Source organism: Phyllobates terribilis, unplaced genomic scaffold, assembly GCF_046119375.1.
Source record: "Phyllobates terribilis strain yellow unplaced genomic scaffold, ASM4611937v1 Scaffold_2__4_contigs__length_985480577, whole genome shotgun sequence".
Taxonomy (NCBI): domain Eukaryota; kingdom Metazoa; phylum Chordata; class Amphibia; order Anura; family Dendrobatidae; genus Phyllobates; species Phyllobates terribilis.
In genome coordinates this window covers 43,091,977-43,106,514 of record NW_027362762.1, presented here as the reverse complement: position 1 = coordinate 43,106,514, position 14,538 = coordinate 43,091,977, and the positions used below count along the sequence as shown (strand labels likewise).

General features: G+C 39.6%; 1 protein-coding gene across 1 annotated transcript in view; it reads left to right on the top strand.

Annotated features, from left to right (window-relative positions):
* Positions 1 to 14,538, top strand: part of P2RY2 (purinergic receptor P2Y2) — a 284,868-nt gene that overhangs the window by 167,621 nt on the left and 102,709 nt on the right. The gene's annotated exons all lie outside the window — the stretch shown is intronic.

Below are 14,538 nucleotides of genomic sequence, written 5' to 3'. Positions count from 1 at the left end.
TTCTTGTACATAGGGGCAGTATTATAGTAGTTATATTCTTGTACATAGGGGCAGTATTATAGTAGTTATATTCTTGTACATAGGGGGCAGTATTATAGTAGTTATATTCTTGTACATAGGGGGCAGTATTATAGTAGTTATATTCTTGTACATAGGGGGCAGTATTATAGTAGTTATATTCTTGTACATAGCAGCAGTATTATAGTAGTTATATTCTTGTACATAGGAGCAGTATTATAGTAGTTATAGTCTTGTACATAGGAGCAGTATTATAGTAGTTATATTCTTGTACATAAGGGGCAGTATTATAGTAGTTATATCCTTGTACATAGGGGGCAGTATTATAGTAGTTATATTCTTGTACATAGGGGGCAGTATTATAGTAGTTATATTCTTGTACATAGGGGCAGTAATATAGTAGTTATATTCTTGTACATAGGAGCAGTATTATAGTAGTTATATTCTTGTACATAGCAGCAGTATTATAGTAGTTATATTCTTGTACATAGGAGCAGTATTATAGTAGTTATATTCTTGTACATAGGAGCAGTATTATAGTAGTTATATTCTTGTACATAGGAGCAGTATTATAGTAGTTATATTCTTGTACATAGGGGGCAGTATTATAGCAGTTATATTCTTGTACATAGGGCCAGTATTATATTAGTTATATTCTTGTACATAGGGGGCAGTATTATAGTAGTTATATCCTTGTACATAGGGAGCAGTATTATAGTAGTTATATTCTTGTACATAGGGGGCAGTATTATAGTAGTTATATTCTTGTACATAGGGGACAGTATTATAGTAGTTATATTCTTGTACATAGGGAGCAGTATTATAGTAGTTATATTCTTGTATATAGGAGCAGTATTATAGTAGTTATATTCTTGTATATAGGAGCAGTATTATAGTAGTTATATTCTTGTACATAGGGGGCAGTATTATAGTAGTTATATTCTTGTACATAGGGAGCAGTATTATAGTAGTTATATTCTTGTACATAGGAGCAGTATTATAGTAGTTATATTCTTGTACATAGGGGGCAGTATTATAGTAGTTATATTCTTTTACATATGGAGCAGTATTATAGTAGTTATATTCTTGTACAAAGGGGCAGTATTATAGTAGTTATATTCTTGTACATAGGGGCAGTATTATAGTAGTTATATTCTTGTACATAGGGGGCAGTATTATAGTAGTTATATTCTTGTACATAGGGGGCAGTATTATAGTAGTTATATTCTTGTACATAGGGGCAGTATTATAGTAGTTATATTCTTGTACATAGGAGCAGTATTATAGTAGTTATATTCTTGTACATAGGAGCAGTATTATAGTAGTTATATTCTTGTACATAGGGAGCAGTATTATAGTAGTTATATTCTTGTACATAGGGAGCAGTATTATAGTAGATATATTCTTGTACATAGGGAGCAGTATTCTAGTACTTATATTCTTATATATAGGGGCAGTATGATAGTAGTTATATTCTTGTATATAGGGAGCAGTATTATAGTAGTTATATTCTTGTATATAGGGGGCAGTATTCTAGTAGTTATATTCTTGTACATAGGATCAGTATTATAGTAGTTATATTCTTGCACATAGGAGAAGTATTATAGTAGTTATATTCTTGTACATAGGGGCAGTATTATAGTAGTTATATTCTTGTACATAGGGGCAGTATTATAGTAGTTATATTCTTATACATAGGGGCAGTATTATAGTAGTTATATTCTTGCATATAGGGAGCAGTATTATAGTAGTTATATTCTTGTATATAGGGGGCAGTATTCTAGAAGTTATATTCTTGTACATAGGAGCAGTATTATAGTAGTTATATTCTTGTACAGAGGAGCAGTATTATAGTAGTTATATTCTTGTACATAGGGGCAGTATTATAGTAGTTATATTCTTGTACATAGGAGCAGTATTATAGTAGTTATATTCTTGTACATAGCAGCAGTATTATAGTAGTTATATTCTTGTACATAGGAGCAGTATTATAGTAGTTATATTCTTGTACATAGGAGCAGTATTATAGTAGTTATATTCTTGTACATAGGGGGCAGTATTATAGCAGTTATATTCTTTACATAGGGCCAGTATTATATTAGTTATATTCTTGTACATAGGGGGCAGTATTATAGTAGTTATATCCTTGTACATAGGGAGCAGTATTATAGTAGTTATATTCTTGTACATAGGGGGCAGTATTATAGTAGTTATATTCTTGTACATAGGGGACAGTATTATAGTAGTTATATTCTTGTACATAGGGAGCAGTATTATAGTAGTTATATTCTTGTATATAGGAGCAGTATTATAGTAGTTATATTCTTGTATATAGGAGCAGTATTATAGTAGTTATATTCTTGTACATAGGGGGCAGTATTATAGTAGTTATATTCTTGTACATAGGGAGCAGTATTATAGTAGTTATATTCTTGCACATAGGGGCAGTATTATAGTAGTTATATTCTTGTACATAGGGGGCAGTATTATAGTAGTTATATTCTTGTACATAGGGAGCAGTATTATAGTAGTTATATTCTTGTACATAGGGGCAGTATTATAGTAGTTATATTCTTGTACATAGGGGCAGTATTATAGTAGTTATATTCTTGTACATAGGGGGCAGTATTATAGTAGTTATATTCTTGTACATAGGGGCAGTATTATAGTAGTTATATTCTTGTACATAGGGGGCAGTATTATAGTAGTTATATTCTTGTACATAGGGGCAGTATTATAGTAGTTATATTCTTGTACATAGGGGACAGTATTATAGTAGTTATATTCCTGTACATAGGGGGCAGTATTATAGTAGTTATATTCTTGTACATAGGAGCAGTATTATTGTAGTTATATTATTGTACATAGGGGCAGTAGTATAGTAGTTATATTCTTGTAAATAGGAGCAGTATTATAGTAGTTATATTCTTGGACATAGGAGCAGTATTATAGTAGTTATATTCTTGTACATAGCAGCAGTATTATAGTAGTTATATTCTTGTACATAGGAGCAGTATTATAGTAGCTATATTCTTGTACATAGGGGGCAGTATTATAGTAGTTATATTCTTGTACATAGGGAGCAGTATTCTAGTACTTATATTCTTATATATAGTATATAGGGGCAGTATTATAGTAGTTATGTTCTTGTACATAGGGGGCAGTATTATAGTAGTAATAGTCTTGTACATAGGGGGCAGTATTATAGTAGTTATATTCTTGTACATAGGGAGCAGTATTATAGTAGTTATATTCTTGTACATAGGGGCAGTATTATAGTAGTTATATTCTTGTACATAGGATCAGTATTATAGTAATTATATTCTTGTACATAGGGGGCAGTATTATAGTAGTTATATTCTTGTACATAGGGGTCAGTATTATAGTAGTTATATTCTTGTACATAGGAGCAGTATTATAGTACTTATATTCTTGTACATAGGGGGCAGTATTATAGTAGTTATATTCTGGTAGATAGGGAGCAGTATTATAGTAGTTATATTCTTGTACATAGGGGCAGTATTATAGTAGTTATATTCTTGTACATAGGAGCAGTATTATAGTAATTATATTCTTGTACATAGGGGGCAGTATTATAGTAGTTATATTCTGGTAGATAGGGAGCAGTATTATAGTAGTTATATTCTTGTACATAGGGGGCAGTATTATAGTAGTTATATTCTTGTACATAGGGAGCAGTATTATAGTAGTTATATTCTTGTACATAGGGGGCAGTATTATAGTAGTTATATTCTGGTAGATAGGGAGCAGTATTATAGTAGTTATATTCTTGTACATCGGGGGCAGTATTATAGTAGTTATATTCTTGCACATAGGGGGCAGTATTATAGTAGTTATATTCTTGTACATAGGGGGCAGTATTATAGTAGTTATATTCTTGTACATAGCAGCAGTATTATAGTAGTTATATTCTTGTACATAGGGGGCAGTATTATAGTAGTTATATTCTGGTAGATAGGGAGCAGTATTATAGTAGTTATATTCTTGTACATAGGGGCAGTATTATAGCAGTTATATTCTTGTACATAGGGGGCAGTATTATAGTAGTTATATTCTTGTACATAGGGGCAGTATTATAGTAGTTATATTCTTGTACTTAGGGGGCTGTATTATAGTAGTTATATTCTTGTACATAGGGGGCAGTATTATAGTAGTTATATTCTTGTACATAGGGGCAGTATTATAGTAGTTATATTCTTGTACATAGGGGACAGTATTATAGTAGTTATATTCTTGTACATAGGGGGCAGTATTATAGTAGTTATATTCTTGTACATAGGGAGCAGTATTATAGTAGTTATATTCTTGTACATAGGGGCAGTATTATAGTAGTTATGTTCTTGTACATAGGAGCAGTATTATAGTAGTTATATTCTTGTACATAGGGGTCAGTATTATAGTAGTTATATTCTTGTACATAGGGGCAGTATTATAGTAGTTATATTCTTGTACATAGCGGGCAGTATTATAGTGGTTATATTCTTGTACATAGGTGCAGTATTATAGTAGTAATAGTCTTGTACATAGGGGGCAGTATTATAGTAGTTGTATTCTTGTACATAGGGAGCAGTATTATAGTAGTTATATTCTTGTACATAAGGGCAGTATTATAGTAGTAATAGTCTTGTACATAGGGGCAGTATTATAGTAGTTGTAGTCTTGTACATAGGTGCAGTATTATAGTAGTTATATTCTTGTACATAGGGGCAGTATTATAGTAGTTATATTCTTGTACATAGCGGGCAGTATTATAGTAGTTATATTCTTGTATATAGGGGGCAGTATTATAGTAATTATATTCCTGTACATAGGGGGCAGTATTATAGTAGTTATATTCTTGTACATAGGAGCAGTATTATTGTAGTTATATTATTGTACATAGGGACAGTAGTGTAGTAGTTATATTCTTGTACATAGGAGCAGTATTATAGTAGTTATATTCTTGTACATAGCGGGCAGTATTATAGTAGTTATATTCTTGTACATAGGGGCAGTATTATAGTAGTTATGTTCTTGTACATAGGGGGCAGTATTATAGTAGTAATAGTCTTGTACATAGGGGGCGGTATTATAGTAGTTATATTCTTGTACATAGGGAGCAGCATTATAGTAGTTATGTTCTTGTACATAGGGGGCAGTATTATAGTAGTAATAGTCTTGTACATAGGGGGCAGTATTATAGTAGTTATATTCTTGTACATAGGGGCAGTATTATAGTAGTTATGTTCTTGTACATAGGGGGCAGTATTATAGTAGTAATAGTCTTGTACATAGGGGGCAGTATTATAGTAGTTATATTCTTGTACATAGGGGCAGTATTATAGTAGTTATATTCTTGTACATAGGGGGCAGTATTATAGTAGTTATATTCTTGTACATAGAGGGCAGTATTATAGTAGTTATATTCTTGTGCATAGGAGCAGTATTATAGTAGTTATATTCTTGTACATAGGGGGCAGTATTCTAGTAGTTATATTCCTGTACATAGTGGGCAGTATTATAGTAGTTATATTCTTGTACATAGGAGCAGTATTATTGTAGTTATATTATTGTACATAGGGGGCAGTATTATAGTAGTTATATTCTTGTACATAGGGGGCAGTATTATAGTAGTTCTATTCTTGTCCATAGGAGAGGATAGACGTGTGCTTGAGAGCTCTCAGCAGGGCGGAGGCTTCTGACCCAGGTGGAGGGGAGGGGAGCTGGGCTGATGATCCAGGGAAAGCCCCTGGTCTGGAGTCTGGCCTGCAGCCTGCACCTGATGGTAATGGAAAGCTGGAGATGGTGGCTGGTGAGTCTTCTAAACCTGTTTGTTATGTTGGAGGATTAAATGCTAAAGTTACAAGGCAAAGTATATTTAAGCTGGAATTGCATATTAGCAAACTAAAAGAAGAAATTAAGAAAGAGACTGATCCTAAGGTAAAACTGATGAAGTGCGAGTGTCTGGATGATTGCAGCCGAGAGCTGCTGATCAGGAAAGAAAAACTGGAGAAAGGTTTAATCTCTGTGCCCAGAAAGGAGACTTGGGCTAAAGAGAGAAAGAAAGAATCCAGAGCCCAGACTGTGAGCAGAGAACGCTTTATTGGGAATAAGGACATTAAATATAAAACTGTGTACAGCATTGTGGAGCAAGGAAGCCCAGTGAGAAGTGCAGCGCTGATATCAGGGGCACAATGTGAGGGGTCCGAGACACCAGAAAGTGCTGCAGAGGAAAGTGTGCCAGCAAACGAGGGGTTAACTGCAGTGACCTCTCTATGCAGCAATGAAGTGAGTTCAGCTGCTGAGAGTGAGAAAGAAAGTGCACCCTGTACTGATACTGTGAGTGAGACCCCCCTCAGCGCTGTGAGTGAGACCCCGCTCACTGGTGCTAGTGAATGTCTGTCTGCAACAGATAATACAAATATTATAATGGACTCTGAACCCTCCATGTCAGTGAATGGAGACAATACTGTGCAGCAATCAGTGGTGATGGACTCTATGTCATGTATGTCAGCGGGTGGAGACCACACTGCAGGGGTAATGGACTCTGAACCCTCCATGTCAGTGAATGGAGACAATACTGTGCAACCATCAGTAGTAGATCTGGGTGTTGTTGCAGCACAGTCAGGTGTCAGTAATCATGGAGCTAGGGAGAGCTCCAGCACTAATCCTCCAGCAGCGGTGGAGATCTCCAGCACTGATCCACCTGCGGCTGGTGAAAGCTCCAGCACTGACCCATCTGCGGCTGGTGAAAGCTCCGGCACTGACCCATCTGCGGCTGGTGAAAGCTCCGGCACTGACCCATCTGCTGACCATCAGTTCAGGAGACTGTTCTCTAATGTCACCAGACCAGTGAACCCCCCGCCTCAGAGGAGAAACGCAGTCAGGATAAAATACACAGGACCAGAGGAGAACATCCCATCCAGAATTTACATTGGGAAAGTTCTCCTAAAAGACTTCATGAAGTTCAATGCGTCTGAGGTCTACGCTCTGATCCATATCCCATCCAGCAGGATCTATGACATCAGCTTTAAGCTCCAGTGCGATCTGGATTTGTTCTGGAACATCTATAATGACACCAGAGAAGATGAGATCTGGGATCACCTCCATTGTATCCAGCTGTCTAAGCCACAGGAGATAACGGCCACTGTCCTGTTCCAGTCTGAGGTGGTGGCGGTGGCGGATCTGCAGCACTGGCTGAACCGGCAGTGCATAGTGAGAAGTCATCCCGACAAGATCTATGATGAGGAGCAGATATGGAATGGAGGATATACACTGAAAATCCAGCTGATACAAGAGAGCGGTGTGACCAGACACCTGCCGCACTCCTTCTACCTGGGCTCAGAGAGGGGGGTCTGCTACTACCTGTCACGGGTGTGTTGCCACGAAGATCGTCACGAGTACACAGCCTGACTTCTCGCAGCTGACTTGTTGGTGCTTTGTGTTTTCTCGGCAGTGAAGGAGTTAATTCTCTCTCTCTCTGGGCTAGCTGAGGTCCAGCCTCGCCCAGCTGCAATCAATGCTTCGTTAGTGAGACTCCTTTATATTCCTGCAGGTCTGTTTGTGAAGTGTCGGTGAAAGCTTTTCATTCAGACTTACAGAGCGGATCGTGGTGTTTGGAGTTGCTGAGATAAGTGTATTTGAAAGTGTTATTTCCCTTTCCTCGCTTTATCATTTATCTCCTTTCCCGTTGGTGTTCCCTCTGTTGTAGTTTTGTTGAAGTTGTATGCAAGGTGGTTTTGGTTTTTCCCTTGTACTGTCTCGTTCGTCTAAATACTGTGTGTGGGCATATTATCGCTGGTTCCCAATTGTTGTGATCGGGGTCCTTCTCAGGACTAGATTACTGTGGTGCAGGGATCCTCAGGAGGTAGGGGTTACGCTGGCGGCCTGGACCTCTGTACCTTTAACAGTACCTCCAGGATGAGGGATTAGTCAGGGCCCCAGCTTAGGGTCAGCTTAGGCCCCCTACCTCCAGTATTCTGTGACAGTGTGACACTACCCTGGTCAGCCACGTCTGTGCCATAGATGTGGGGGCCGGCATCTCGCCATAAACTGCTCTCGTATCACATGCTCATTATGTGGACAGTCAGGTCATACAAAGGACAACTGCACAGGACCCGTCATCTGTAATCTGTGCTCAGAACCAGGGCATACGTTCCGGGATTGCCGGCATGCAGAACACAATAAATATAATGGCCAGACCTCCTCAGAAGTTATTCAGGAAGATGTCACCAGAGGTTCTGATGTCCCAGAAGCTGGTATGGATGAGGAGAGAAGTCACAGTATCAGTGAACCTGCTCCAGAGTCTGAGGTACTAACGGATGCTGCACTACTAGGACCACCAGCCACTGAAGAACCACCTAAAGGCCCACCAGCCACTAAAGAAAGACCTAAAATGCCATCAGCCAATATAATAAGACCTAAGCTTCGATCAGCCACTAAAGTAGGGCCTAAAATGCCAGTTGTTAAAGAGAGGCCTAAGGTGTCCAGAAAGCCTGCCACCAAACCATCCAAACATCAGCCCAGTACATCTGTGGAAGCAGTTAGTCCGCCTGCACTGTCCAGTGTGGATGAGGAAGGCTTTGTGACCGTAAAAAGAAAAAATGCATCTGTGGATCCCACCAGAAAAGTCACAACAGTACAGAAAACCTCTGAGCCTCCAGTGCTGGCGATAAGTCCTGGACGTTACAATGTGCTGGGAGAAGACGACCAAGATGAAGAGTTACAAATGGAGCAAAGTCCTTCATGCGTCCTCGAAAACGTCTCTGATGAGGGGGATCCTGACCCTCCCGTGTCCACAAAGAGATGGGGCACTACAGGTGACAGCAGTGGAAGGAGGAAGAAGACCAAAAAGTCTAAGTGATCAGGATGCGGCTGAGAATAAACTCCATTAATGTGAACAGTGTGAGGACTGTGAGCCGGCGGCAGGCGATTTACCAGCGTTTGTCTGACTAGAGATCTGACGTCTTCTTCTTGCAGGAGACGTATTTGAAGAGCAATGCTCATGTGTATGCAGCCAAGAGAGACTGGAGACTTGGGCCGTCATACTGGTCCTTCGGTCTGGAGAGAAATGACGGTGTGGTGGTCCTCTTTAATACCATGAATGTCCAGGTGGACAGAGTCCTGGAGATCTGTCCGGGTCGCTGTCTGATGCTGGACTTTACATTGGACTCCATCCATTATAGAGCGATAAACATTTATGCTCCGCAGACCAGGAAAGAGCGGAGGGAACTATTTGACCACATGAAACCATATTGCTTTACATCTAAAGTATTTATATTGTGTGGGGACTTTAATAATGTGTCCTGTAATGTGGACAGATCCAGCAGTCATAAGCAACTAAGATATGATGAGACGTTCCTTAATAATATAGTCCAGCAGGCCCACCTAGTAGACCCCTATGGGTCTCATCATACCAGTAAGACGTACACTTACCATAAGGGTGGTAATGCCAGTAGGATAGACCGGGTGTATATAAAGAGGGAGGTGAGATGCTCTCAGTACAGGATCAGCCCCCTGGAGTATTCGGACCATTGTATGGTGAGTGTGACGCTGGATCTGGCCCAAGCTGTGGTCTGTGGAAAGGGGTACTGGAAGGTGAACAGCTCTGTGGTCCAAGATCCTCGGTTCAGAGAGGCCTTAACCACATTCTATAATGAGCGTAGGACCACCCAGTGTATGTGTGATGACACAGCTGAGTGGTGGGAGATCATGAAGAGTGACATCAAGCAGTTTATAATACGATCAGCCAGGAGACGTAGTAATATGGATTATATGAGATACACAGCCCTGAGACTGCACCTCAGCCGGCTATACAGCAGGATGAATGGTGGTGAGGAGGTGGACGGACGGAGCGTCAGCCATATAAAGCAGCGGATGAGGGAGCTGCAGTACGATCGCCTCAAGTCTCTCAAGGCGGAGGGACAGTTTGATAGTTGGGGCGTCCATAACCCAGATTCCTTTATTGCCTGTAAGAACAGGGTTAGTAAGAAGCTGATCACTGGCTTGTTAGATGAGAATGGGGTGGAGCAGTCAGAGCCGGAGAAAGTCCACAGGATCATTGGGGATTATTATAGAGATCTGTATAAAGGGGCTCATATTAATAAGGATGACATTAAAGCTTATCTGAAGGGGGTGTCCCTACCAACGTTAGACCTAGTGCAGGCAGATAGTATGGCCGATCCCATAACTGAGGATGAGGTGAAGAGGAGCATTGACTCCTTAAAGGCCAACAAGAGCCCAGGACTGGACGGCCTGACCAGCGAGTTTTACAAAGAGTTCAGGGACTTGTTGGCTCCGGACCTGGTGCAGGTCTATAATGATTGCCTCTCTGCAGGGAAGCTCCTACAGTCCCAGTATAGATCTGTTCTGGTTCTCTTAGCAAAGAAGGGAAATCTAAAAGATGTAAAGAACTGGCGTCCACTGTCTTTGCTAAACACTGACTATAAAATCCTGGCCAAGATCTTGTATTATCGGCTGAGTGAGGTGGCGGGTGAGCTGATCATCGCCAACCAGACGTGTGGTGTGAAGGGTCGGACGATAGAGGACTCATTGCTGCTGGTGAGAGAAGCTGTGACGTACATTAAGCAGCACAATGTGGGGGCGTATATTGTGGGCTTAGACCAGAGTAAAGCCTTTGATAGAGTCCATCATGACTACCTGTACCAGGTGTTGTTACACTATGGCCTCCCGGTGCGGTTTGTGCAGTGGCTGCAGGTTATGTATAAGGAGGTTGTAAGCCTGCCGCTGATTAATGGTCACTTGGCTGAGCCCTTCAGGATCATGTCAGGGGTGAGGCAGGGCTGTCCTCTCAGCCCATTGTTGTATGTCTTTAGTCTGGATCCTTTCCTCAGAAAAGTGCAGGATCATAGAGGTTTCACAGCGCTGAGGTGTTGCCTGCAGAGTACAGTGGAGGATGTAAAGTTCTGCGCCTATGCGGATGACGTGTCGGTGGTGGTGTCTTCTAGGGAAGACTGTACGGCTCTACAGCAGGAGATGACAGCCTTCTCCAATGTGTCTAACTCCTCTGTGAACATGGAGAAGAGCGAGGCGTTGTGGTTGGGGGGTGACAGTGATGTCTTCTCTGTGCCCTTCAGAACAGTTCAGGGTCAGATAAAGATTTTGGGAGTTGTGTTTGGAGCTGTAGATGATGGAAAGGTGAACTGGGAGGAGAAGCTGGTGGTGTGTGAGCAGAAGGTGCAGAGCTGGAGACACTGGAAGCTGACGTATCTGGAGAAGGTCCGCCTGCTGAAGACCTTCCTGCTCCCGCTCTTCCTCTATATCAGTGTGGTGTTCCCTGTGCCCGATGCGTTACTCCCCAGACTTACCAATGTCTTCTTTCACTTCTTGTGGGGTAACAGAGTGAATGTGGTCAGGAGAAACATTGTCTATCTCCCCCATAAGGAGGGTGGTCTCTCCATGCCCTGTCCTGAGCTCTTCTTTAATCTCATGTTTCTTATGAAGAATTTCTCTTTTTGTAAGAATTCAGAGAAGACGCCATGGTCTTGTTTGTTTAAGAGCCAGATCCAGCAGTTTGTGTCCGTGTGGTCGGTAGGGGACCCCATCAAGAGAATCTCAGGCCGACTAAAGAATAATGTTTCTTGGTATGGTGTCCATGTAATAAGTAAGGTTATTAGATGGAGGATCCTGTATGAGGACGTCAGGCAGCTCAGTAGGAAGGAGCTATATAAGAACGTGCTGTCATCTCACTTTAGTGTCCATGTTCAATTGAGGGGCGCCCCAAGTCTAGATGTAAAACAGGCTGCAAAAAACGTACTAGATCCCAGAGTCCCCCCTCATATGAGAGATGTGGCGTGGCTGGGGCTCCATGGTAAGATGTACGTCAGAGACAACCTAAAGTGCAGGAATGTATCAGACAGATCCTGTCCTAGAGAAGAGTGCCCCCATATACAGGAGACCATGGAGCATCTGCTTCTAGAGTGTCCCTTCAGTATGCAGGTATGGGAGTGTGTGTCCTTGTCCCTAAAGTTACCGCACCTGGTGGGACAGTCGTATGGTCAGCTGCTGTACGGAGACTTCCAACCTGAGCTCAGGGCGTATAACCGAAGCTCCCTGTATGTAATAAATGTGGTGACCATCTATCATCTGTGGTGTGCACGGTGCTGCCTGCTCATCAATAAGGAGGTCCTGTCCTGTGATAGTGTCAGGTATAAGATCCTGGAAAGTCTCAAGTCAGTGTATAAGAAGGACATAAAGATTAACTCAGGTAATGTGAACTGGAGGAACATTCATGTGGCGGGATTTATCAATGTTATCTAATATTATTGTGTAAGTGATGTAACAACACAGGATTTATTTTCTTTAATATTTATTATTTTGTGATTTTAATGTAATTATTCTGTAATATTTGGTTGTCAGTTTTAAATAAAAAGATCATTATAGTAGTTATATTCTTGTACATAGGGGGCAGTATTATAGTAGTTATATTCTTGTACATAGGGGGCAGTATTATAGTAGTTATATTCTTGTACATAGGGGGCAGTATTATAGTAGTTATATTCTTGTACATAGGAGCAGTATTATAGTAGTTATATTCTTGTACATAGGGGGCAGTATTATAGTAGTTATATTCTTGTACATAGGGGGCAGTATTATAGTAGTTATATTCTTGTACATAGGGGGCAGTATTATAGTAGTTATATTCTTGTACATAGGGGGCAGTATTATAGTAGTTATATTCTTGTACATAGGAGCAGTATTATAGTAGTTATATTCTTGTACATAGGGAGCAGTATTATAGTAGTTATATTCTTGTACATAGGGGGCAGTATTATAGTAGTTATATTCTTGTACATAGGGGCAGTATTATAGTAGTTATATTCTTGTACATAGGGGCAGTATTATAGTAGTTATATTCTTGTACATAGGGGCAGTATTATAGTTATATTCTTGTACATAGGGGGCAGTATTATAGTAGTTATATTCTTGTACATAGGGGGCAGTATTATAGTAGTTATATTCTTGTACATAGGAGCAGTATTTTAGTAGTTATATTCTGGTAGATAGGGAGCAGTATTATAGTAGTTATATTCTTGTACATAGGGGGCAGTATTATAATAGTTATATTCTTGTACATAGGGGGCAGTATTATAGTAGTTATATTCTTGTACATAGGGGGCAGTATTATAGTAGTTATATTCTTGTACATAGGGGGCAGTATTATAGTAGTTATATTCTTGTACATAGGGGCAGTATTATAGTAGTTATATTCTTGTACATAGGGGGCAGTATTATAGTAGTTATATTCTTGTACATAGGGGGCAGTATTATAGTAGTTATATTCTTGTGCATAGGAGCAGTATTATAGTAGTTATATTCTTGTACATAGGGGGCAGTATTATAGTAGTTATATTCCTGTATATAGGGGGCAGTATTATAGTAGTTATATTCTGGTAGATAGGGAGCAGTATTATAGTAGTTATATTCTTGTACATAGGGGCAGTATTATAGTAGTTATATTCTTGTACATAGGGGGCAGTATTATAGTAGTTATATTCTTGTACATAGGGGGCAGTATTATAGTAGTTATATTCTTGTACATAGGAGCAGTATTATAGTAGTTATATTCTTGTACATAGGGAGCAGTATTATAGTAGTTATATTCTTGTACATAGGGGGCAGTATTATAGTAGTTATATTCTTGTACATAGGGGCAGTATTATAGTAGTTTTATTCTTGTACATAGGGGGCAGTATTATAGTAGTTATATTCTTGTACATAGGGGCAGTATTATAGTAGTTATAGTCTTGCACATAGGGGGCAGTATTATAGTAGTTATATTCTTGTACATAGGAGCAGTATTATAGTAGTTATATTCTTGTACATAGGGGCAGTATTATAGTAGTTATAGTCTTGCACATAGGGGGCAGTATTATAGTAGTTATACTCTTGTACATAGGAGCAGTATTATAGTAGTTATATTCCTGTACATAGGGGGCATTATTATAGTAGTTATATTCTTGTACATAGGGGCTGTATTATAGTAGTTATAGTCTTGCACATAGGGGGCAGTATTATAGTAGTTATACTCTTGTACATAGCAGCAGTATTATAGTAGTTATATTCCTGTACATAGGGGGCAGTATTATAGTAGTTATAGTCTTGTACATAGGGGGCAGTATTATAGTAGTTATATTCTTGTACATAGGGGCAGTATTATAGTAGTTATATTCTTGTACATAGGGAGCAGTATTATAGTAGTTATATTCTTGTACATAGGGAGCAGTATTATAGTAGTTATATTCTTGTACATAGGGGGCAGTATTATAGTAGTTATATTCTTGTACATAGGGGCAGTATTATAGTAGTTATAGTCTTGTACATAGGGGGCAGTATTATAGTAGTTATATTCTTGCACATAGGGGGCAGTATTATAGTAGTTATATTCTTGTACATAGGGGCAGTATTATAGTAGTTATATTCTTGTACATAGGGAGCAGTATTATAGTAGTTATATTCTTGTACATAGGAGCAGTATTATAGTAGTTATATTCTTGTACA